Here is a 25,703-nt window from a genome sequence, read left to right as displayed (position 1 = left end):
GAAATGTGGACGAATTTCACCTCCAGTAGATTCTATGTCCTAAGTCTTCCCCATGTCCGACTTACACACTTAGATTAGACTTTGTGCTTTAGAGTTCAGCATTACTACCAGAACACATTAATAGCTTGAGGCTTTGGGGAAGGGATGGATATATTTTGAATGCAAAATAAATGATCCCCTGTCTCCATTCGCATACTGAAAACGCAAGTTTTAATGTGAATATATTTGGAAATAAGACATATAGAGAAGTACTTAAGGTCAATCAGGTCCTAGTCCGGAGATAATAATTTGATCCCTCTTTCTTTGTATACATTCACAAAGGAAGAGGATAGGAGTACACAACCTGGGAAGGTGTTTAACTAAAGTGCCTGCCTGTAGTGGTAACATGACTTGAGAATTCCAGGCTTCAGAGCTGTGAGCTTATTAATTCTTGTGGCTGTGATATAGCAGCCTATGTTCACCTAAGGTATTTTGATATTGAGAAGTGAGATACAATTGCAAAACTCAGTAAAACATGTAGAACAAATGTAAGTGACGACTAATATCTGTGATTAATTCACATGAGAATTTGAAAGAATCACAAATAGCTCTTTTATAATTCTTATCAGTGATTCTTGCATAGAATCTCAGAAGTGCACTCCCAAATCTATTTTGCAATTTAGCAGTATGATTTCATTTTACTCCATTTTAATAAATATTATTTAATAAATAAAATCAGAAACCCAACAAAACTTATGAAATCAGGAACATAGCCAAATTTTGTTATATTTTATAAATGTAAACCATTTCTTTATGTTTCTCCCAAAATCATGACTAACAATTTCTATTTTGATATTCTTTACTATTTCCTAACAGATGCAATTATATTATGAAAAAATTAAAAGATATTATGTACTACTAATATTGTATTATTATTATATATTTGTATTGTTCTCTGCTTGGTTCTTGTCAAAATGATTTCTGTTTTTAGTCCACATCATTCTTGTCTTTACTATTTATTATTTACTTGTATTTATTGTTATTATTGCTAATATTTTAAATGTTTTATTTATTATTATTGTGTATGGATAATTGTATGTGTAGAAATTGCTGCTCCAGAATTTAAGTAGCAGTTCTTTGTGTATTTAGTGGAGCTGATTTTTCCCCTGACACCTTTGTATGAATTATGGACATTTCACTTATGTTCCAGGCTCGTTTAGTGAGCATCTTCACACATGAAAATTTTCTGGCCCTTTTAATTTTCTGATGTCTCTCAGTTCTTTCTTTATGTTTCTCCCAAAATCATGACTAACAATTTCTATTTTGATATTCTTTACTATTTCCTAACAGATGCAATTATATTTTGAAAAAATTAAAAGATATTATGTAATATTAATATTGTATTATTATTAGATATTTGTATTGTTCTTTGCTTGGTTCTTGTCAAAATGATTTCTGTTTTTAAACACTTCAACCTTTGTTATTACTGATTTTAAAATGTTATGGTTGGTTTTGCTTGAATAAAAAGTTAGTATAATATTAAAATTTCATTTTTTGTTACACAGGGCCTTCCTTCTTATGAAGAATATTTTTAAGTAGACCTGTATCTTTTCAATTTTCTTTTAATTAGTATTTTTGGATGTGTGCTTTCTCTTTGGGGTACAGTATGGCTCATCTTACCAAAAAGAAAGTTTTCTAATAAAAATGGAAATTGAAAGTGTTTGGATCAACTCAGTTTTAAAATACTTCTTGGTAGAATGAGAACTGTAAATTAAGTCACTACTGAATAAATGAATTTCTATTTGAATGTTAAGGTAAGAACTATGTAGCTTTTTCTTTATACATATATTTTGAAAATTAATATTTTTGTTGTTCTCCTATTTTTGATATATTCTGATCATGCAAAGCAAAATATATGGGAGAACATGACTCAGATTCTGATAAGATTTATCTTTGGTTATGAAATGTTACAAGTAATTTTTCTCCGTGTATGTATTAATGTCTATTAATTGTTTGATTCTAAAAAACTCCTATGCTTGTCCAATTTTATTAAGTGCTTGCTATATACGCTATGTTACTTTATGTACAAGTGACTGTCAAAAGTTAACATCATAGTTGTTAATTTAATATTAGAACTCTATATCTAACTCTTCTTTTTTTGGTCCTCTGCCCCTATTGAAGTTATTCTAGTATATTTTAGGAATTGCTTTAGAGGTTTGGAAAAGCTTTGTTGCTCTTTGTTGGATTGTGGAAGTTTGACAATTTTGTTCCTAAAGTTAATTTTTGGTATATATTATCACATATTGAAATAAAAATTATAGAATATATTAAGATCATTAAATTATCCAAAGAGTGCTCCATAAGTATAAAGCATATGCCAACTATGAGTTCAATCAGAAGATAAACATGAGAAGAAAAAATCTCAAACAAGACCAAATTACATACAATTTTTGAGATCTAATGCGGGATCCCAGCTCAAGTAATCAATCTGAAAATACCAATATCTCAGGAAATGGTTTGAAGCAAAAATGCTAAACCTGAAAAATAGCCAGTGATTGGTCCACAACTGGAATTCTACAATATTCAGGGAACATATTTTGTGTATCTATCTGTAGTCTATGGTCCAAAAATCAGAGAAAAAATGTGCTATTTGACTTTCAAACTCTAGCATACTTTTCTTGATACATTTATCTTGAAGTGCATATGTTTTCCAGAAAACTGCATAATTCCAATCACTTATATGGCTGAACAAAATACTATTTTGTAAATAGAACATAGTTTTCTTTAATGAACACCTACGCCAACTTCACAGCTTTGTTAATGCAAATAATGATACAGTATATGTGAACGTGCAAGTATCAGTATGGTATATGATAACATTTTAATTTATATATAGATCACCCAGAGATTATGTTCAGATGCAGATTTTGAATCAGGAATGTTGAGCGGGACCCGACATTTCAAAATTCAAGAGAAAATATGTTTCAGCCATCAGAACTTTGGTGGCAGGTTATATTACTGACCTCTCCCTCAATTTAGAAGATAATGCGGAGATAGAAACAAAAATTTTTTTTTTTGAGCAGGTGGTAGCAAGAAAAGCTCATTTGGAAAAGAAGCTTACCACCCAGGTTGATGACCTGATTTAGATACCAGCAACCACATAATAAGAAAATAAAGGTCACCAATCATAGATTGTTGTTTGCTGATATCTATACTTCTATGAATTTTCTGTGGTATAATCATAATACATACATACAAACACGCACACACACACACTCATATACAAATATGAGACAAGGGTAGGAATATGTTCTCTTGGGAACAATCCAATCTGAATGATTAAATTGTGGAATTTGTATTATGCCTTTATGGAATTTGCTAAAGAGTCTATGATGGAGTCCAAGCTGCACAATTCAAATTTCTTCTAGAAATGTGCTGTTTCTCAGGAGCAAAAACTAGATGAGAGGCAGCATTCCATTCCACCCACAGACCATGTGTTCTATGAGTGAGAGGGAATCTTGAGCTTCATGCTCATTATTGCCATTGCTAAAATCTCATGAAAAAATAATCCTGAAATAAATGTATGTAAAATAATACAGTCCACAGGAGGAATGATACAACACTGCTGGTTTATGGGAGTTACATCACCCACTGTTTTAAAATGTCAGGATGGTCAGAATTACTGACATCAATAAATACACAGTTTTTTGCTTTATGTTTTAACATTATCTTGGCAATCAGAAATACTGCCTTCCAATGTGTTGTTTTCCCTTTTATATAAAAAATGTTTTGTTCACTATGGAGAATCAGGCAGTGTGTTAATTGATCTGTTATTTGAAATAAAGGTAGTTTAATAATAGATTAAATTTAATTCAAGTATATATGGGTTACCGTTCTTTATTTTATTTATTGGAAGAAGGGGCTACTCTGCTCAAAAGAGCATGGAACTTTCTGTTTGACAAGGCTAGTCATGAATTTCTTGCGATTTTTGTGGATCATTCTTGTGAGTGTTGGAATTATAGGTGAATTCATCATGCTCAGCTCTAAAGGGACTAGATTTTTTACATGAAACTGAGTTTTAAGTCTGTGGCTCATTTTCTAAAGTCCTCTTTCCTATCCCTAGCTGATTTGGAGGAACTATCCAGTGGGGAATATTTTAAATGTTAATATGTAACTTTCTCTTCATGGTGAGAAATTTTGAAGAAAACTGTGTAGGAAACATTATTTTTAAAAATGTATATACAAAACTATAATATATAATTTCGTTAAGATATTCCAAATATTTGTCCAAGCAAAAATTCTTTCCAAGGAACTGAGTAACTACTGATTTAATGAGCACTTTTTAGAGGAAGAGAAATGGTAGGAGTTTGAATGGAATTTGTTAGAGTGGCATCCACCTAATTGTTCAGCTAGTGTAACAATGGCTGTCTACAAACAGAAAAGTCCAAGAACAAGGTAATCGTCCAATACAGAAAACTTGTGTTTCAGCTGTTCTTGGGTATGATTCTAAGAAGTAAAGATCTAATGCCAGTGAAGAAGTAAGGACAAGTACAACAGAAAAAAAAGCTTCTTTCTTCCATATGCTTTAGATAGTTTAAATAGGATGCTGAGAATGTGTGGGCCTGAATAATAGCCACTATTTTCACTTTACATAATATAATAAAAAAAAGTTCACTAAAGTGTATCTAGCTGCTTGGATTTCAATGAATTTCAGAGGTAATCATGTTGTCAATCGAGAATATCTATCACAAGCCTATATCTTAACATAAGAAAATCATATTTCATTATTGTCATTTTTATTGAACAAATGAAAACAATAAGCATATCCGAGTTAGGATAACCATCACATGTAGAATTCCAAATACATTATATATTTAACCAGTTCATAATTATGCCCAACACAATATAACTATCCCATGCAAGAAGAACGTGCTGACAGGAGCACGATATACTTGTCTCCTGAGAGGCTCTGCAAGAGCCTGACAGATACTGAGGCAGATGCTCACAGCCAACCATTGAATGGAGAACAGGGTCCCCAATGGAGGAGTTAGAGAAAGGATTGAAGGAGCTGAAGGGGTTTGCATCCCCCTTAGAAAGAACAACAATATCAATCAACTAGACACCTCAGAGCTCCCAGGGACTAAGCTACCAACAAAGGAGTACACATGGAGCAACCCATAGCTCCAGCTGCCTATGTAGCAGAGAATGGCCTTGATAGGCATCAGTGTGAGGAGAGGTCTTTGGTCCTGTGAAGGCCCAATGCCCCCAGTGTAGGAGAATGCCAGGGAGAGAGGCAGGAGGGAATGGATGGGTCGGTGGCTGAGCACCCTCATAGAAGCAGGGGGAGGGAGGATAGGGTGGGAGTATCCGGAGGGGAAATCAGGAAAGGGGATAACATTTGAAATATAAAGAAAATACCCAATAAAAAGTGAAATCTCAAATATATTACAGATTTTAGAGGAGTTGTAATGTCCTTAAAGGAATATTTTTTCAATAGCTCAAATCTTCCATTTTACAACCACTGATAGTCTCTTAATTATTGTTACCATTACACAATAAGAGAACCAGGATAGAAAAATCATATATTTTTACAAACATCTTCTTATCGATATATGATAGAAACACTTCTGTCAGTTATAATCCCCATTTCTTTAACTGGCCTTTTGGCATTATGTAGTATTTATAACTTCTTTCCTGTACTGTTCATTCCTTATTCATTCCACCTACAGTAAGCACATCAATAAGCTTTGTTTGCTTCCCTGGAGGAGTAACCTATAGCTTCACTCCTGACAGGTCTGTTTCCTTAGTCATACTTTCTAGAATAAGTTATTGTATTTACAGTTTTTTGGAGAAAGCGCCAATTCAGTTCCAAAGTAGTACCAGTTTTTACTCCCATCAGTAGTGGAAGAGTGCCCCATTTCATTGACATGCTAACCAGACTGTACTGTCACTTGAGATTTTTGATCTCAATCATTCTGTCAGGGGGAAGATGGAATCTCAGTGTCATTGGGATCTGATGATTAAGGATGTTGTGTATTTCTTTAAGTGCTTCATAGCTATTAGAGATTCTTCTTTGAGAATTTTCTCTTTGCCTGTGTACCCTTTTTTATTGGACATTTTTTATTTATATTTCAAATGTTATCCCCTCTCTATGTTTTCTGTCCATAAATCCCATATCCCATCCCCCTTCCTCCTTTTTCTGTGAGGGTATTCCCCAACCCCAACCACCCACAACTTCCCTCCTCCCTGCACTGACATTCCCCTGCACCAAGGCATTGAGCCTTGGCCAGACCAAGGGTTTCTCTTCCAATAGGTGCCTAACAAGCTGGAGCCAGGGAGTTTACCCGTGTCCTCTTTGGATAGTGGTTTAGTCCCTCGGAGTTTTGGTTGGTTGGTATTGTTGTTGTTATGGGATTGCAAACCTGTTCAACTCCTTCAGTCCTTTCTCTAACTCCGCCAACAGGGACCATGTTCTCAGTTTACTGGTTGGCTGTGAGCATCCATCCACCTCTGTATTTGTCAGACTCTGGCACAGCCTCTCAGGAGACAGCTATATCAGGCTCCTGTCAGCATACATTTCTTGACATAAACAATATTGTTTGGGTTTAGTGGCTGTATGTATGATTGGGCTGGATCCCCAGGTGGGGTAGTCTCTGAATGGCCATTCCTTCAGGCTCTGCCCCAAAATTTGTCTTTTTATATCCTCCTATGAATATGTTTGTTCCCCCTTCTAAGAATGACTGAAGCATCCGCACATTAGTCTCCCTTCTTCTTTAGTTTCATGTGCTCTGTGGATTGTATCTTGGGTAAACCGAGTATTTATGATAATATCCACCATACAATGTGTGGCTTTTTGTGATTAGCTTACCTCACTCAGGATGATATTTTCTACTTTCATCCATTTGCCTATGAATTTCATAAAGTCTTCGTTTGTAATAGCTGATTAGTACTCCATTATTTCGATGGACCACATATTCTGTATCCATTCCTCTGTTGAGGGGCTTCTCGGTTCTTCCCAAATTCTAGCTATTAAGACTGATTTGAACATAGGAGCACATGTGTCCTGGTTATATGTTGGAATATTTTTGTGTACATGCACAGAAGTGGAATAGCTAGGTCCTCAGATAGTACTATGTACAGTTTTCTGTGGAGCCTCTAGGCTGATTTCCAGAGTGGTTGTACCAGCTTGCAATCCCACCAACAATGGAGGAGTATTCCTCTTTCCCTACATCCTCGCCAGCATCTGTTGTCACCTGAGTTTTCGATCTTAGCCATTCTGATTGCTGTGAGGTGGAATCTCAGTATTGTTTTGATTTGCATCTCCCTGATTACTAAGTATGTTGAACATTTCTTTAGGTGCTTCTCAGCCATTTGATATTCCTCAGATGAGAATTCTTTGTTTAGCTCTGTACCCCATTTTTAATGGGTTCTTTGACCCTCTGGAGTCTAACTTCTTGAGTTCTTCATATACATGGAATATTAGCCCTCTATTGGATGTAGGATTGGTAAAGATTTTTTCTTAATTTGTTGATTGCCTTTTTGTACTAATGACAATGTTTGTTGCCTTAGACAATCTTTGCAATTGTACGAGGTCCCATGTGTCAAGCTATTGGTGTTCTGTTCAGGAAATTTTTCCCAGTGCCCATGTGTTTGAGGTTCTTCCCCACTTTTTCTTCTATTAGTTTGAGTGTATCTGTTTTTATGTGGAGGTCCTTGAACCACTTGAACTTGAGCTTTGTACAGAGTGATAAGAATGCATCAATTTTCATTCTTCTACATGCTGACCACCAGTTGAACCAACACCATTTGTTGAAAAAGCTATCCTTTTTTCCTTTAACTCCTTTGTCAGAGATCAAGTAACCATTGGTATGTGGGTTAATTTCTGAGTCTTTAATTCTATTCCATTGATCTACCTACCTGTCTCTGTACCAATTCCATATAGTTTCTATCACTATTGCTGTGTAATAAAGCTTGAGGTCGGGGATGGTGATTCACCAGAGATTCTTTTATTGTGGAGGGTAGTTTTTGCTATCCTGGGTTTTTGTTTTTTCCAAATGAATTTGCAAATTGCTCTTTCTAACTATATGAAAAATTCAGTTGGGATTTTGATGGGGATTGCATTGGATCTGTAGATTGCTTTTGGCAAGATCACTATTTTTTAAAATAGTAATCCTGCCAATCCATGAGCTTGGGAGATCTATTCATCTTCTGAGATCTTCTGGAATTTCTTTCTTCAGAGACTTCAAGATCTTGTTATACAGATCTTTTTACTTTCTTGGTTAAAATCATATCAAAGTATTATATATTATTTGTGCCTATTGTGAAGGGTGTAATTTCCCTAATTTCTTTCTCAAGCTGTTTATTAGGTTACTTTATTTGTTGATGCTTAATTTTTGATTCATTTTATTTTGAATATTAGTCTTCTGTTGCCTTGAACTGTAGGCTCAGACTTTGTGACTACTTTAATTTTCAGATTCACTTAAACCGAAAGCTAAAATAAGTCTAACAGTGTTAGGAGAGTTGACTAATCCAGACTGTTATGAATTAATATTTTGGATATTATCCCTCTGTTGGATGATTGATTGGTGAAGTTCATGCCCTATTCTATAGGCTGTGGTTTTTTGTCCTATTGATGGTGTACTTAATCTTACAGGATCTTTTCAATTTTATAAGGTCCCATTTATTAATTGTTTTATATTTTTAGTTTTTCATTATATATTTCTTTACTTACATTTCAAGGTTATTTCCCTTCCATTTCCTGTCCATTCCCCATTCCCTCCCATACCCCTCACCCTTTGGTGCTCCACCTCATACATCCCCCTGATTGTCTCCCCATATTCCACAGCATTGGGGTCCAATCTTAACAAGACAAAAACTTTCCCTCCACTGGTGCCCCAAAAAGTCTATTCTCTGCCACTACATATGCAGTTTGAGCCCTGGGTCAGTCCATGTATAGTCTTTTGGTAGTGGTTTAGTCCCTGGAAGCTCTGGCTGGTTGGCATTGTTTTTATGGGGTTGCAAGATCCTTCAACTCTTTCATTACTTCCTCTAATTTCTCCTAAGGGGGGCAATTCTCCGTTCTGTGGTTTTCTGATAGCATTGACCTCTGTATTGGACATGTTCTGGATGTATCTCTCAGGGAAGATCTATATCCAGTCCGTTTCTGCTTGAAGTTTTTAGCTTCATCAATCTTATCTAGTTTTGGTGGCTGTATAGATATGGGCCACATGTGTGTCAGGCTCTGAATGGCCATTCCTTGAGTCACTGCTCTAAACTTTGCTTCCATATCCCCTCCTATGAATATTTTTCCACTTTTAAGAAGGAGTGGGAGCATCTGCATTTTGGTCATCCTTCTTCTTGAGCTTCTTGTGGTCTGTAGATTGAATCTTGGGAAATTTGAGATTTTGGCTAATATCCACTTATCAGTGAGTGCATAACAAGTGTTTTTCTGTGATTGTATAACCTCAATCAGGATAATATTTACTATTTCATTCCATTTGCCTATGAATTACATGACATCATTTTCTGATAGCTGAGTAGTATTCCATTGTGTAGATGTACCACATTTTGGAATCCATTCCTCTGTTGAATGGAATCTGGGTTCTTTCCAGCTCGTGGCTATTATAAAGTAGGCTGCTATGAACATATTGGAGCACGTGTCTTTGTTTTATGTTGGAGCATATTTTGGGTATATGCCCAAGAGAGGTATAGTTGGGTCCTCAGGTAGTGGTGGAATGTCCAATTTTCTGAGGAACCTCCAGACTGATTTCCAGAGTGGTTGTAACAGGTTGGAATCCCACCATCAATGGAGCAGTGTTCCTCTTTCTCCACATCCTCATCAGCATCTGCTGTCTCCTGAGTTTTTGATCTTAGCCATACTGACTGGTATGAGGTGGAATCTCAGTGCTGTTTTGATTTGCATTCCTGATGGCTAAGGATGTTGAACATTTCTTTAGGTGCTTTGACAATTTGATATTCCTCAATTGAGAATCTTTGTTTAGCTCGGTACCCCATTTTTAAAAGGGTTATTGGTTCTCTGGAGTCTAACTCCTTGAGTCCTTTGTATATTTTGGATATTAGCTCTCTATCAGACGTAGGATTGGGAAAGAACTTTTCGCAATCTGTTGGTTAAAGTTTTGTCTTAATGACGGTGTCTTTTGGTTTACAAAAGCTTTGCAGTTTTATTAGGTCCAATTTGTCGATTCTTGATCTTAGAGCATAAGCCATTGGCGTTTTGTTCAGGAAATTTTCCCCAGTGCCCATGAGTTAAAGACTCTTCCACACTTTTTTCTTCTATTAGTTTAAGTGTATCTGGTTTGATATGAAGGCCCTTGATCCACTTGGACTTAAGCTTTGTACATGGTGATAAGAATGAATTGATTTTCAATGCAATCCCCATCAAAATACCAATCAATTTCTTCATAGAGTTAGACAGAACAATTTCCAAATTCATCTGGAATAACAAAAAAACCAGTATAGCTAAAACTATACTCAACAACAAAAGGACTTCCAGGAAAAACACTAACCCTGAACTCAGGCAGTATAACAGAGCAATAGTGATAAAAACTGCATGGTATTGGTACAGAGACAGACAGATAGACAAGTGGAATAGAATTGAAGACCCATAGGTGAAGGCACACCTATGGTCACTTGATTTTTGACAAAGGAGCCAAAACCATCCAATGAAAAAAAAAGACAGCATTTTCAGCAAATGGTGCTGGTTCAAGAAAGCAAATGGATCCATGTTCATCACCCTGTACAAAGCTTAAGTCCCAGTGGATCAAGGACCTCAACATCAAACCAGATACACTCAAACTAATAGAAGAAAATGTGGGGAAGCATCTTTAACATATGGGCAGTGGAGAAAATTTCCTGAACAAAACAGCAATGGTTATGCTCTAAGATCAAGAATCTACAAATGGGATGTAATAAAGCTACACAGCTTCTGTAAGGCAAATGATATTATACTTAGGACAAAACGGCAATCAAAAGATTGGGAAAAGATCTTCACCAATCCTACAACTGATAGAGGGCTCATTCCAAAACATACAAAGCACTCATGAAGTTAGACTCATGCAGGGAGACAAATAAGCCTATTAAAATGGGGTTCAGAGCTAAACATAGAATTCACAGCTGAGGAATGTTGAATGGCTGAGAAGCACCTAAAGAAATGTTAAGCATCTTTAGTCATAAGGGAAATACAAATCAAATCAACCCTGAGAATCCACCTCACACCAGACAGAATGGCTAAGATCAAAACTCCAGCGACAGCATATGCTGGTGAGGATGTGGAGAAAGAGGAACATTCTTCCATTGGTGTTGGGATTGCAGACTGGTACAACCATTTTAGAAATCGGTCTGGAGGTTCCTCAGAAAATTGGACATTGCACTAGCTGAGGACCCAGCTATACCTCTCTTGGGCATATACCCAAAAGTTGCCCTAACATATAACAAAGACACGTGCCCCACTATGTTCATAGCAGCCTTATTTACAATAGCCAGAAGCTGGAAAGAATCCAGATGCCCTTCAACAGAGGAAAAGATACAGAAAATGTGGTACATCTACACAATAGATTACTACTCAACTATCAAAAACAACAACTTTATGAAATTCATAGGCAAATGAATGGAACTGGAAAATATCATCCTGTGTGAGGTAACCCAATCACAGAAAAACACATATGTTATTCCCTCATTAATAAATGGATATTAGCCCAAATGCTCAAATTACCCAAGATAAACATAACACATGAAACTCAAGAAGAATGACAAAATTGCTGATGCTTCACTCCTTCTTTAAAAGGGGAACAAGAATACCATTAGGAGGGGATAGGGAGGCAAAGTTTAGAACAGGGGCTGAAGGAACATCCATTCAGAGCCTGCCCCACATGTGACCCATACATATTCAGCCACAAAACTAGACAAGATGGATGAAGCAAAGTGGTGCAGGCTGACAGGAACCGGATGTAGATCTTTCCTGAGAGCCAGAGCCAGAATATGGCAATTACTTAGCGAATGCCAGCAAAAAACACTGAACTGAGAACAGGACCCCCGTTGAAGGACTCAGAGAAAGGACTGAAAGAGCTGAAGGGGTTTGAGACCCTATATGAACAATGCCAACCAACCAGATCTTCCAAAGACTAAGCCACTACTGAAAGACTATATATGGACTGATCTTGGGCTCCAAATTCATAAGTAGCAATGAATAGGCTAGTAGTGGAAGGGAAAGCCTTTGGCCCTGCCAAGGCTAGAACCCCAGTGACCGGGATTCTTGGGGGGAGGGCTGTAGTGTGGGGAGTATGGGGAGGGGATCACCCTTATAGAAGGGGGGGAGGGGTTAGGGGGATGTTGACCTGGAAACCGGGAAAGGGAATACCATTTGAAATGTAAGTAAGAAATATCCAGTTTAATAAAGATGGATTAAAAAAAAGGCAATAGATTCATGAAGATCCAGAAACAGTGTAGGACTAACATTCTAACTCAGTTGTCTTATGAAGAGAGATGAACACTCTCATAAGAAAGGTACATAGACACCAACACAGCCTTTTGTTGACATGAAATGTGAAAACCATGTCACTGAATATCAGTTTAAAATATGAAATTAATCACAATTACAATATCTGTTTTTTATTGTCATGTCAAGTTATCTCTACCTAAGCCATTTACCTCTCATGAAATCATGTTCTGTAGACATCAATGCATATACCTGATTTCTTTTTCTTTCTTGAAAATTGATGCTTCTGACCTGTCCAGGTGATTACGCTTTTAGTGTATAGAAGAAGTCTGCTCTTTCGTCTGTGGGCCGTGATAAATATCATAGATAGACACTATGAAGGTGGAAAATTTTAGCTCATGGATTTAGAGATTTAGTCCATAGTCACTTGGTTCCATTGTTTCTGGGTTCTGGTGACACAGAATATGTTGGATAGGAAAAGGGTGACAAGAAGAAGCCCATTCAGGGGTGAAGAGGAAGTCCAAAGGAATGAAAACATTGAATCATTTCCAGACAGACAATTCAGAGGCCTGGCACAGCTACCCATTTCATCCAACTATGGTCATCATAATAATTTCAACACTTTCAATAGTCTGCAAACACTACAAATTCATCAGTTGATTAAGCCTATGATTAGGTCAGTATGCTTGTAACCTAATGGCTTCTGGAAATTCAGTCACATTAAACGTGTGTTGTGGAAATCTACAAATGTCTCAGTTCAATCAAGCTAAAAAGATTTAACAGAATGGAGAAAAAAACTGCAGAAAAATCAAATTACCATGTTATAACTGCCTTATTTCTTCTGCATGGACCACAGGTAATATATAAGTGAGAAGTTTTGACTGAAGATTTAATTCAAGATGCAGAGATAAAATATCATGACAGTTAGAAGGAATTTTACTAGTATAATTTTTATGCCCTTCAAATATATCAAGCAAACCTTTCCCCCTATTAATGAATAAATAAAAACAACAATAAATTGAAATAATTTAATTAAAGATATTATTGTGTTCATTTCATACTTCATTTCATATAGTTTTGCAAAAAGAAATTAAATTTTTGCCATCAAATAAATCTAAGTGCATGACTTACACAGAGGGAGGTAGGGGAAGAGGAGGAGAAAGGGGAAATGTTTGGGAGGCTGTAGAGTTAGTCAGAGAGCACCAGCAAATGAGCAGGAAGAACCTGAGGAGGAGAGGAGGAATGGGTATCAGGCTGCAACAGTTGCAATTAACTCCTACATTGTAATTGATCAAATGAAACAGCCTTCTGTGAGGGAAGTCAGACACCCTAGTATACACAGAATTCAGGAAGAGAGAATAAGTTGATGAAATTGTTGCTAAAATAATAGCTGTTCTGTAATGAACCTCAGACATTTGTTTCCTTAAATTCCAGTGGTGCATGTCTGACTCCTTCCCAAATCTCATGGAAGTCATTTTCTTTAAGGAAATTGGAGGAGAACTCAGAAGACTCCAAATTGTTCTCCAAAACAATCTGTTCAATTAGATTGCTTTTTACATCATAATTACTTCAGTCATGTGAGAGGCTTTAACTATGGATTCAACTCTAAGAGAGCAATCATTTAATATTTTATTTATTTTAAATTGACCCTGCAATATCAAGTTTGGTAACAATTATATCATAATTCTGATGGCAGAACTTAAGTTTAAACATTTTAGTGGATAGTAGTATGTTTAAATGAAAATGACAATTTATGTAAATTTCATACATTATGATAATAAATCACATATTCTGATCCATATTTACTCTCATTACTCTGTGTCTCCTTCACCCCCTATTAGTCTACTTTTCCAAAAAAAAAAAAAAAACAAACCATTGTTGTAGAAAAATTGTATATTCTAAGAAAAACACTTAGGAGAGAAATTAAAAAATTATAATGAGGAAAATTAAACTGTGAGATTGGGAAAAACATGGATATAAAATGAAGAAAAGAATGTGGAGGAAGTAAGAGGGTTTGAACCTCAAAGCATAGCTAGATATTTTAAAACATGTATTTCTTTATTTACATATTTAATACATATGTAGATATTTTGTTTGTATGTGCATCTGCTTAATAGAGGAGAACATCAGACTCTATGAGATTACAGTTACAGACAGTTGTGAGCAGCCTTGTGGGTGCTTGGATTGAAACTTAGGTCCTCTGAAAGAGTAGCCAGTGTTCTTAACTGTTAAGCCATTTCTTCATCACCTACTAGAACTTTTCTTATATTTAAGTTAAAAAGAAATAAAAGAACACATAACCACATTTTGTTAATTTGTTTAGTATGGGAGTGATGGTGAAGGACTTTAATCCCAGCTCTTGGGAGGCAGAGGCAGGCAGATCTCTGCAAGATCCAGGACAGCCAGGTCTACAGGGTGAGTTCCAGGACAGCCAAAGCTATACAGAGAAACTGTAGCTAAAAAAATTCAAAGCAAAAAAAATATTTAACAATGTGTTTATAATAAGCTGAGTAAGATTAGAAATGCGGTTTGTAAAATTGAGATTGACGAGAAAAGTGTAAGTAACTTTTGTGGGACAGCCATCATGCACTATATAGTATGATAAGAGATTAATGTGATTGCAGGCTGGTACAACCACTTTCAAAATCAATCTGGCAGTTCTTCAAAAAATTGGAAATAATTTTACTTGAAGACCCAGATGTACCACTCTTGGGCATTTTCTCAAATGACACTCCACCATATCACAAGGACACATGCTCCACTCTGTTCTTAGCAGCCTTAGAATAGACAGAAGCTGGAAACAACCCAGATGTCCTTCAGTGGACACAGACATTGTGGTACATTTACACAATGGCTATTATTCAGCTGTTTAAAAAGAGGATTTTACGAATTTTGCAGCAACTGGGTAGAACTAGAAAATATCATCCTGATTGAGGTAACCCAGAACCGAAAGGACACACATATTAGCCCAAAAGGTCAGAATACCACAGTAGAACTCAGACCATAGGAAGCCTAACAAGAAGAAGGCCAAAGTGTAGATGCTTCAATCCCACATAGAAAGGGGAACAAAATAATCATGGGAGGCAAAAAGAGGGAGGGACCAGAGTAGAAGAATAGAGGGGGAAGAAAAAAGGCGGCATAGGAACAGATATTGGAGGAGAGGTGAGAGAAACGAGATGACAAGGAGAATGAATAGAAATATGTAGCAGTGAGAGGGCGGAAAAGGAGGTAACCAATAGAAAGTCTCATATGCCAGGGATTAATGAGGCTCCCAGAACCCAAAGTGGATGATTTTAACCAAAAATGACCAACAACATGGGGATAGAACCTGAAGAGCCCACCTCTAGTAGGTAGACTTAGCCCTCTATTGAGGGATGGGGTCGCTCACTGATCTCAAAATTTTTAAGCCAGAATGTCATGAATTGTGTTCTCATGCTAATTATATTACCAAATTATCTGTTTGAAGAGTCCTTCATACAGAATACTTTTAAACTCCCTTTCTAAGTGGGAACCTGTTGCTGTGAAATTATTTAAAAAAAAACTGTCTTTTATACCACTAGTTCTAGCCCCACAATTTCAAGATATCAGGTGATATCTTATCTCAGATCAACCCTCTCACTAGCTTTGCTCCATCCTGTGTTACACAAAAATGATGGCCTCTCTGTGACCCCTGGCAACAAAAACTCTCTACCATCCAGTTGCCCAAGGCAGGCTGACACCATGCCAGAAATATACATCTCAATTCCATGGCAGCTTACTGTCCCAGCCACCACATACTCTCTCCCCCTCACCCCGCTATCTTTATTAAATTGGGTATTTCTTATTTACATTTCAACTGTTATTCCCTTTCCCACCCCTCCCCTTCTATATGTGTGTTCTCCTCCACATCCTTCCCCCATTACTGCACTCCCCCCAACAATCACGTTCACAGGGGTTTCAGTCTTGGCAGGACCAATGGTTTCCCCTTCCACAAGTGCCCGTACTAGGCTATTCATTGCTACCTATGCAGTTAGAGTCCAGGGTCAGTCCATGTATAGTCTTTGGATAGTGGCTTAGTCCCTGAAAGCTCTGGTTGTGTGGTATTGTTGGTCATATGGGGTCTCAAGTACCTTCACCTTTTTCAGTCCTGTCTCTGAATCGGGGTCCCATTCTCAGTTCAGTGGTTTGCTGCTGGCATTCACCTATGTATTTGCCTTATTCTGGCTGTATCTCTCAGGAGAGATCTCCATCTGGTTCCTGTCAGCCTGCACTTCTTTGCTTCATCCATCTTATCTAGTTTGGTGGCTGTATATGAATGGGCCACATGTGGAGCAGGCTCTGAACAGCAGTTCCTTCAGCCTCTGTTCTAAACTTTCCACCCTATACCCTCCAAGGGTATTCTTGTTCCCCTTTAAAGAAGGAGTGAAGCATCAGCATTTTGGTCATCCTTCTTTTGTTACATGTGTTCTCTGCATCTAGGGCAAATCAAGTGTTTACACTAATATCCACTTATAAGTGAGTACAAACCATGTTGGTTTTTCTGACAATGGGTTACCTCACTCAGGATGATATTTTCCAGTTCCATCCATTTGCTTATGAATTTCATAAAGTCATTGTTTTTGATAGCTGAGTAATAGTCCATTGTGTAGATGTACCACATTTTCTGTATCCATTCCTCTGTTGAAGGGCATCTGGGTTCTTTCCAGCTTCTGGCAATTATAAATAAGGCTGCTATGAACACAGTGGAGCATGTGTCTTTGTTATATGTTGGTGCATCTTTTGGGTATATGCCCAAGAGAGGTACAGCTGGATCCTCAGGTAGTTCAATGTCCGATTTTCTGAGGAACCTCCAGACTGATTTCCAGAAAGGTTGTACCAGTCGGCAATCCCACCAACAATGGAAGAGTGTTCCTCTTTCTCCACATCCTCGCCAGCATCTGCTGTCACCTGAGTTTTTGATCTTAGCCATTCTCACTGGTGTGAGGTGAAATCTCAGGGTTGTTTTGATTTGCATTTCGCTTATGACTAAAGATGTTGAACATGAGGTGGGCACTCCTGAGACTGCAGAGCAGGAGAGGACACCAATGCTGTCTTCTCCTGCCCTATCCCTGGCCCAAGAGGGTAACTGTATATGGCCTCCTGGAACAGAAGATAGGTGCACCTGAACAGCAGATCCCTAGGTCAGACACCGCTGGAACCTGAAGGTAACCGGGTCAACAATTCTCTGCCCAAATCCCATGGGAGGGAAGGTGGCGGCGCCCCTCCTGTTTGCCGCCCTCAAGGAGAGTTCCAACGCAGCCCCACACGAGCAAACTTGAGCCGCAGGACCACAGGTAAGACCTTCCTGGACTACTCAGGACACAGGCCCACAGGAACAGCTGAAGACCGGTAGACAGGGAGGACTACACGCTCAAAAGCAGAACACTCTGTTCCCATAACTGGCTGAAAAAAAAAAAAAAACAGGAAAACAGATCTAGAGCACTCCTGACACACAGGCCTATATGACAGTCTAGCCACTGTCAGAAATAGCAGAACAAAGTAACACCAGAGACAACCTGATGGTGAGAGGCAAGCACAGGAACCCAAGCAACAGAAACCAAGACTACATGGCATCATCGGAGCACAATTCTCGCACCAAAGCATACATTGAATATCCAAAAACACCAGAAAAGCAAGATGTAGATTTAAGATGACATTTGATCATGACGCTGGAGGATTTCAAGAAAGACATGAAGAGCTCCCTTAGAGAAACTCAGGAAAACATGAATAAACAAGCAGAAGCCTATAGAGAGGAATCACAAAAATCCCTGAAAGAATTCCGGGAAAACACAATCAAACAGGTGAAGGAATTAAAAATGGAAATAGAAGTAATAGAGAAAGAACACAGGGAAACAACCCTGGATATAGAAAACCAAAGGAAAAGACAAGGAGCCATAGATACAAGTATCACAATCAGAATACAAGAGATAGAAGAGAGAATCTCAGGAGCAGAAGATTCCATAAAAATCATTGACTCAACTGTCAAAGATAATTTAAAACAGAAAAAGCTACTGGTCCAAAACATACAGGAAATCCAGGAGTCAATGAGAACATCAAACCTAAGGATAATAGGTATAGAAGAGAGTGAAGACTCCTAGCTCAAAGGACCAGTAAATATCTTCAACAAAATCATAGAAGAAAAATTCCCTAACCTAAAGGAAGAGATGCCCATAAACATACAAAAAGCCTACAGAACGCCAAATAGATTAGACCAGAAAAGAAAATCCTCCTGTCACATAATAGTCAAAATACCAAATGCACAAAATAAAGAAAGAACAATAAAAGCAGTAAGGGAAAAAGGTCAAGTAACATATAAAGGCAGACCTATCAGAACCACACCAGACTTCTCGCCAGAGACGAAGAAAGCCAGAAGATCCTAGACAGATGTCAAACAGACCCTAAGAGAACAAAATGCCAGCCAAGGTTACTGTATCCAGCAAAACTCTCAATTAACATAGATGGAGAAACCAAGATATTCCATGACAAAAGCAAATTTATACAATATATTTCTACAAATCCAGCGCTATAAAGGATAATAAATGGTAAAGCCCAACATAAGGAGGAAAACTACACCCTAGAAAAAGCTAGAAACTTATCATCTTGGCAACAAAACAAAGAGAAGAAAAGTACACAAACATAATCTCACATCCAAATATGAATATAACAGGAAGCAATAATCACTATTCCTTGATATCTCTCAACATCAATGGTCTCAACTCTCCAATAAAAAGACATAGATTAACAAACTGGATACGCAATGAGGACCCTGCATTCTGCTGCCTACAGGAAACACACCTCAGAGACAAAGACAGACACTACCTCAGAGTGAAAGGCTGGAAAACAACTTTCCAAGCAAATGGTCTGAAGAAGCAAGCTGGAGTAGCCATGCTAATATCTAATAAAATCGATTTTCAACTAAAAGTTATCAAAAGAGATAAGGAAGGACACTTGATATTCGTCAAAGGAAAAATCCACCAAGATGAACTCTCAATCCTAAATATCTATGGTCCAAATACAAGAGTACCTATATATAAAAAAAAGAAACCTTACTAAAGCAAAAAGCACACATTGCACCTCACACAATAATAGTAGAAGATTTCAACACCCCACTCTCATCAATGGACAGATCATGGAAACAGAAATTAAACAGAGACTTACACAGACTAAGAGAAATCATGAACCAAATGGACTTAACAGATATTTATAGAACATTCTATCCTAAAACAAAAGAATATACCCTCTTCTCACTACCTTATGGTACTATCTCCAAAATTGTCCATATGATTGGTCATAAAATAGGCATCAACAGATACAGAAAGATATAAATAATACCATACGTCCTATCAGACAATCACAGGCTAAAGCTGGTCTACAAAAACAATAAGGGAAGAACGCCCATTTATACATGCAAGTTCTACAATGCTCTACTCAATGATAACCTGGTCAAGGAAGAAATAAAGAAAGAAATTAAAGACTTCTTAGAATTTAATGAAAATGAAAGTACAACATAGCCCAACTTATGGGACACAATGAAAGCTGTGCTAAGAGGAAAACTCATAGCGCTGAGTGCCTGCAGAAAGAAACAGGAGAGAGCATATATCAGCAACTTGACAGCACACCTAAAGACAAAATGAAGCAAAGCACCCAGGAGGAGAAGAAGGCATGAAATAATCAAACTGAGAGCTGAAATCAACCAAGTAGAAACAAAGAATCAACAAAATCAAAAGCTGGTTTTTGCGAAAATTAACAAAATATATAAACCCTTAGCCAGACTAAAGAGACGACACAGAGAATGTTTCCAAAAAAATAAAATCAGAAATGTAAAGGGAGACATAACTACAGAATCAGGAAATTCAAAAAATCATCAGATCCTACTACAAAAGCCTATATTCAACAAAACTTGAAAATCTGAAGGAAATGGACAATTTCCTAGACAGATACTAGTTACCGAATTTAAATCAGGAACAGATAAACAATTTAAACAACCCCATAACTCCTAAAGAAATAGAAGCAGTCATTAAAGGTCTGCAAACGAAAAAGTGCCCAGGTCCAGATGGGTTCAGTGCAGAATTCTATCAGACCTTCATAGAAGAGCTCATACCAATACTATCCAAACTATTCCACAAAATTGAAACAGATGGAGCACTACCGAATTCCTTCTATGAAGCCACAATTACTCTTCTACCTAAACCACTGAAAGACCCAAAAAAGAAAGAGAATTTCAGACCAATTTCCCTTATGAATATTGGCGCAAAAATACTCAATAAAATTCTGGCAAACCGAATCCAAGAGCATATCAAAACAATCATCCACCATGATCAAGTAGGCTTCATCCAGGCATTCAGGGATGGTTTAATATACGGAAAACCATCAACATAATCCATTATATAAACAAACTGAAAGAAAAAAACCACATGATCATTTCAATAGATGCTGAGAAAGCATTTGACAAAATTCATCACCCCTTAATGATAAAAGTCCTGGAAAGAATAGGAATTCAAGGCCCATACCTAAACATAGTAAAAGTCATATACAGCACGCCAGTAGCTAAGATTAAACTAAATGGAGAGAAACTTGAAGCAATCCCACGAAAATCAGGGACTAGACAAGGCTGCCCACTCTCTCCCTACTTTTTCAATATAGTTCTTGAAGTTCTAGCCAGAGCAATCAGACAACAAAAGGAGATCAAGGGGATACAGATTGGAAAAGAAGTCAAAATATCACTATTTGCAGATGATATGATAGTATATTTAAGCAATTCCAAAGGTTCCACCAGAGAACTACTAAACCTGATAAACACCTTCAGCAAAGTGCCTGGTAAAAATTAATTCAAACAAATCTGTAGTCTTCCTCTATATAAAATAGAAACAAGCCGAGAAAGAAATTAGGGAAATGAAACCCTTCATAATAGTCTCAAATAATATAAAATAAAATACAATATAAAATATAATATAAAATAAAATATCTGTATGATAAGAACTTCAAGCCTCTGAAGAAAGAATTTGAAGATCTCAGAAGATGGAAAGATCTTCCATGCTCATGGATTGGCAGGATTAATATAGTAAACATGGCCATATTACCAAAAGTGATCTACAGATTCAATGCAATCTCCATCAAAATTCCAACCCAATTCTTCATAGAGATAGACAGAAAAATTTGCAAATTCATCTGGAATAACAAAACACCCAGGATAGCTAAAACTATCCTCAACAATAAAAGGACTTCAGGGGAATCACTATCCCTGAACTCAAGCAGTAATACAGAGCAATAGTGATAAAAACTGGATGGTATTGGTACAGAGACAGATAGATCGATCAGTGGAATAGAATTGAAGACCCAGAAATGAACCCACACACCTATGATCAATTGATTTTTAACAAATGAGCCAAAACCATCCGATGGATAAAAGATAGCATTTTCAGCAAATGGTGCTGTTTCAACTGGAGGTCAGCATGTAGAAGAATGCAGATTGATCCATGCTTATCACCCTGTACAAAGCTTAAGTCCAAGTGGATCAAGGACTTCCACATCAAACCAGACACACTCAAACTAATAGAAGAAAAACTAGGGAAGCATCTGGAACACTTGGGCACTGGAAAAAATTTCCTGAACAAAACACCAATGGCTTATGCTCTAAGATCAAGAATCGACAAATGGGATCTCATAAAACTGCCAAAGCTTCTGTAAGCAAAGGACACTGTTGTAGGACAAAATGGAAACCAACAGATTCAGAAAAATATCTTTACCAATCCTACAACAGATAGAGGGCTTATATCTAAAATTTACAAAGAACTCAAGAAGTTAGACTGCAGGGAGACAAATAACCCTATTAAAAAATGGGGTTGAGGGCTAAACACAGAATTCAAAGCTGAGGAATACCGAATGGCTGAGAAACACCTAAAGAAATGTTCAACATCTTTAGTCTTAAGGGAAATGCAAATCAAAACAACCCTGAGATTTCACCTCACATCAGTGAGAATGGCTAAGATCAAAAACACAGGTGACATCAAATGCTGGTGAGGATGTGGGAAAGAGGAACACTCTTCCATTGTTGGTGGGATTGCAGACTGGTACAACCATTCTGGAAATCAGTCTGGAGGTTCCTCAGAAAATTGGACATTGAACTACCTGAGGACCCAGCTATACCTCTCTTGGGCATATACCCATAAAATGCCCCAACATATAACAAAGACACATGCTCCACTATGTTCATAGCAGCCTTATTTATAATAGCCAGAAGCTGGAAAGAACCCAGGTACCCTTCAGCAGAGGAATGGATACAGAAAATGTGGTACATCTACACAATGGACTATTACTCAGCTATCAAAAACAATGACCTTATGAAATTCATAGGCAAATGGATGTAACTGGAAAATATCATCCTGAGTGAGGTAACCCAATCACAGAAAAACACACGTGGTATGCACACATTGATAAGTGGCTATTAGCCCAAATGCTTGAATTACCATAGATGCCCAGAATACATGAAACTCAAGATGGATGACCAAAATGCGAATGCTTCATTCCTTCTTTTTTTTTTTTTTTTTGGTTCTTTTTTTTCGAGCTGGGGCCCGAACTCCAGGGCTATGCGCCTAGGTAAGCGCGTTCTACAACTGAGCTAAATACCCAGCCCCGCACTGCTGCTTCTTTAAAAGGGGAACAAGAATACCCTTGGCAGGAATAGGAGATAAAGTTTAGAACAGAGGCAGAAGGAACACCCATTCAGAGCCTGCCCCACATGTGGCCCATACATATACAGCCACCCAATTAGATAAGATGAATGAAGCAAAGAATTGGAGGCCTACAGGAACCGGATGTAGATCGATCCTTAGAGACACACCCAGAATACAGCTAATTCATAGACTAATGCCAGCAGCAATCCATTGAACGGGATCCCCATTGAAGGAATCAGAGAAAGGACTGGAAGAGCTTGAATGGGCTCGAGATCCCATATGAACAACAATGCCGAGCAACCAGAGCTTCCAGGGACTAAGCCACAATCCCAAAGACTATACATGGACTGACCCTGGGCTCCAACCTCTTAGGTAGCAATGAATAACCTAGTAAGAGCACCAGTGGAAGGGGTTGGGGATTTAGCTCAGTGGTAGAGCACTTGCCTAGGAAGCACAAGGCCCTGGGTTCGGTCCCCAGCTCCGAAAAAAAAAAGAACAAAGAGCACCAGTGGACCGGGCAGCCCTTAGTCCTGTCAATACTGAACCTCCAGTGAAAGTGATTGTTGGGGGAGTGGTAATGGGGGAGGATGGGGGGGAGGATGGGGAGGATGGGGGAGGATGGGGGAGATGGGGGAGGATGGGGGAGGATGGGGGGAGGATGGGGGAGGATGGGGGAGGATGGGGAGGAAGCCCATTTTGAAGGGGAGGGGAGGGGTTAGAGGATGTTGGCCTGGAAACAGAGAAGGGAATAACAATAGAAATGTAAATAAATACTCAAGTTAATAAAGATTAAAAAAAAAAGAAAAAGAAAAGATGTTGAACATTTCTTTATGTGCTTCTCAGCCATTCGCCATTCCTCAGATGTAAATTCTTTGTTTAGCTCTGAACCCTATTTTTAATAGGGTTATTTGTCTCCCTGTAGTCTAACTTCATGAGTTCTTTGTATATTTTGGAATGAGCGCTCTATCAGTTGTAGGATTGGTAAAGATCTTTTCCCAATCTGTTGGTTGCCCTTTTGTCCTAACAATAGTGTCCTTTGCTTTACAGAAGCTTTGTAGTTTTATGAGATCCCATTTGTCTATTCTTGATCTTAGAGCATAATCCATAGGTATTGTGTTCAGGAAGTTTTCTTCAGTGCCCATGTGTTCGAGATTCTTCCCCACTTTTTCTTCTCTTTAAACTCAATTCACTACAAGAAAGAACACAAAACACAATAACTTCTGATCCAAATGATAAGTATAATTACCCACCTAAACATACAAAGCCCTATACACAGCCATCCCTTTAGAATATTCATAACAACCTGTCAATACTAAGAGAATGGAGTCTTTACATCAGCCTCCATGTTCTTCTCTGTCACTTTCTCTCTTGTCTCCTTACATTCCAGTCTCCTCCTCTTCCCTCAAACTTTTCTCCTGCCCATCTTTCCTTCTCATCCAATGAGAGGCCTCATTCTATCTTATACCTGCCTTCAGCTGTATGACATCATCCTACAGGACCCCTGTAACCAGTTGGTTTTTGACTGGTCAATAAAGTTGTGAGATGCCAATGGTGGTACTTTTAGGATTTCCGGGAAGGGACCAAGGAAAGAGGAAGAGAGGTTTCACTATGACTAGGGTATAGAAGACAGGTCTATGCTAGAAAGGTGCAGGAGGGCAGGATGGCCAACATGTAGGTTGCAAGGGGAAAGGGGCCCAGGAGGGTTGTCCATCAGGGTCCAGAGTAGCAAACATGAAATATAGAAATAATCAGTATTAACTCAGGTGTATCACAGGGAGTGATATTAGCCACATGAAGTTATGTAGTGGCTTAGACATTGAACTGTTTAAGATATTGAAATATATATATAAACTCTGGAGATTTTTAAAGTGGATCATACAGCAACATATCTCTCTTGCTTATCTATATTTCAGAGGCTTTCTGAAAAAAAATTTCTGGAATCTTTTGAGGGGGAAAAGATTCAATCCCTGGAAACTTTCTGCAAAGACCTTTACCCTGGAATTTATTTTATTTGTTTATATGTGGTTATGTGTGTGCACGTTTCCTGGGTGTGTGTGTACACACACATGTACATAAAGACCAGAGGTCGATGCCTTCTTCTAGTCCTCTGTTCCACACTTTTTGAAACAGGGCCATTCATTGAATTGGAGCTCGCAGATTTGGCAAGAATAATTAGCCACCTGGTTTCAGGGATCTTGCTATCTCTGCTTCCCGAGCACCAGAATATATGCATGTTCCACTGCAGCTTTTTATGTGACGCAGGAGAATTTGAATTCACCACTTTTTACTTGCTTTAGCAACTGCACCATCTCCCTACCTCAAGTGCCAGTATTTAAACTAGCATTCCAAAAGAAATGTTCACTTGCCAAATTAAATTGAACAGTTTTTTCAACTTTTCCTTTTTGGTAAATTGTGAGCAGTGTGCTTTTAAAAGCCAGTCTTACATAGATGAGGAAGATAAGTGGTTTCTTTTATTTTTCTTGTCGCAGAGATAACAATAAAACTTGAACTCAAAATGATTGAAGTAACTCTGTCAATTAAACTATTTTAAAACTTAAAAGAATGGTTAATTGGTTAAA

This window comes from Rattus rattus, chromosome 3 (assembly GCF_011064425.1).
Source record: "Rattus rattus isolate New Zealand chromosome 3, Rrattus_CSIRO_v1, whole genome shotgun sequence".
In the NCBI taxonomy this organism is placed as follows: domain Eukaryota; kingdom Metazoa; phylum Chordata; class Mammalia; order Rodentia; family Muridae; genus Rattus; species Rattus rattus.
The sequence above is the reverse complement of the archived record's forward strand: the minus strand, read 5'-3'. Positions refer to the sequence as shown.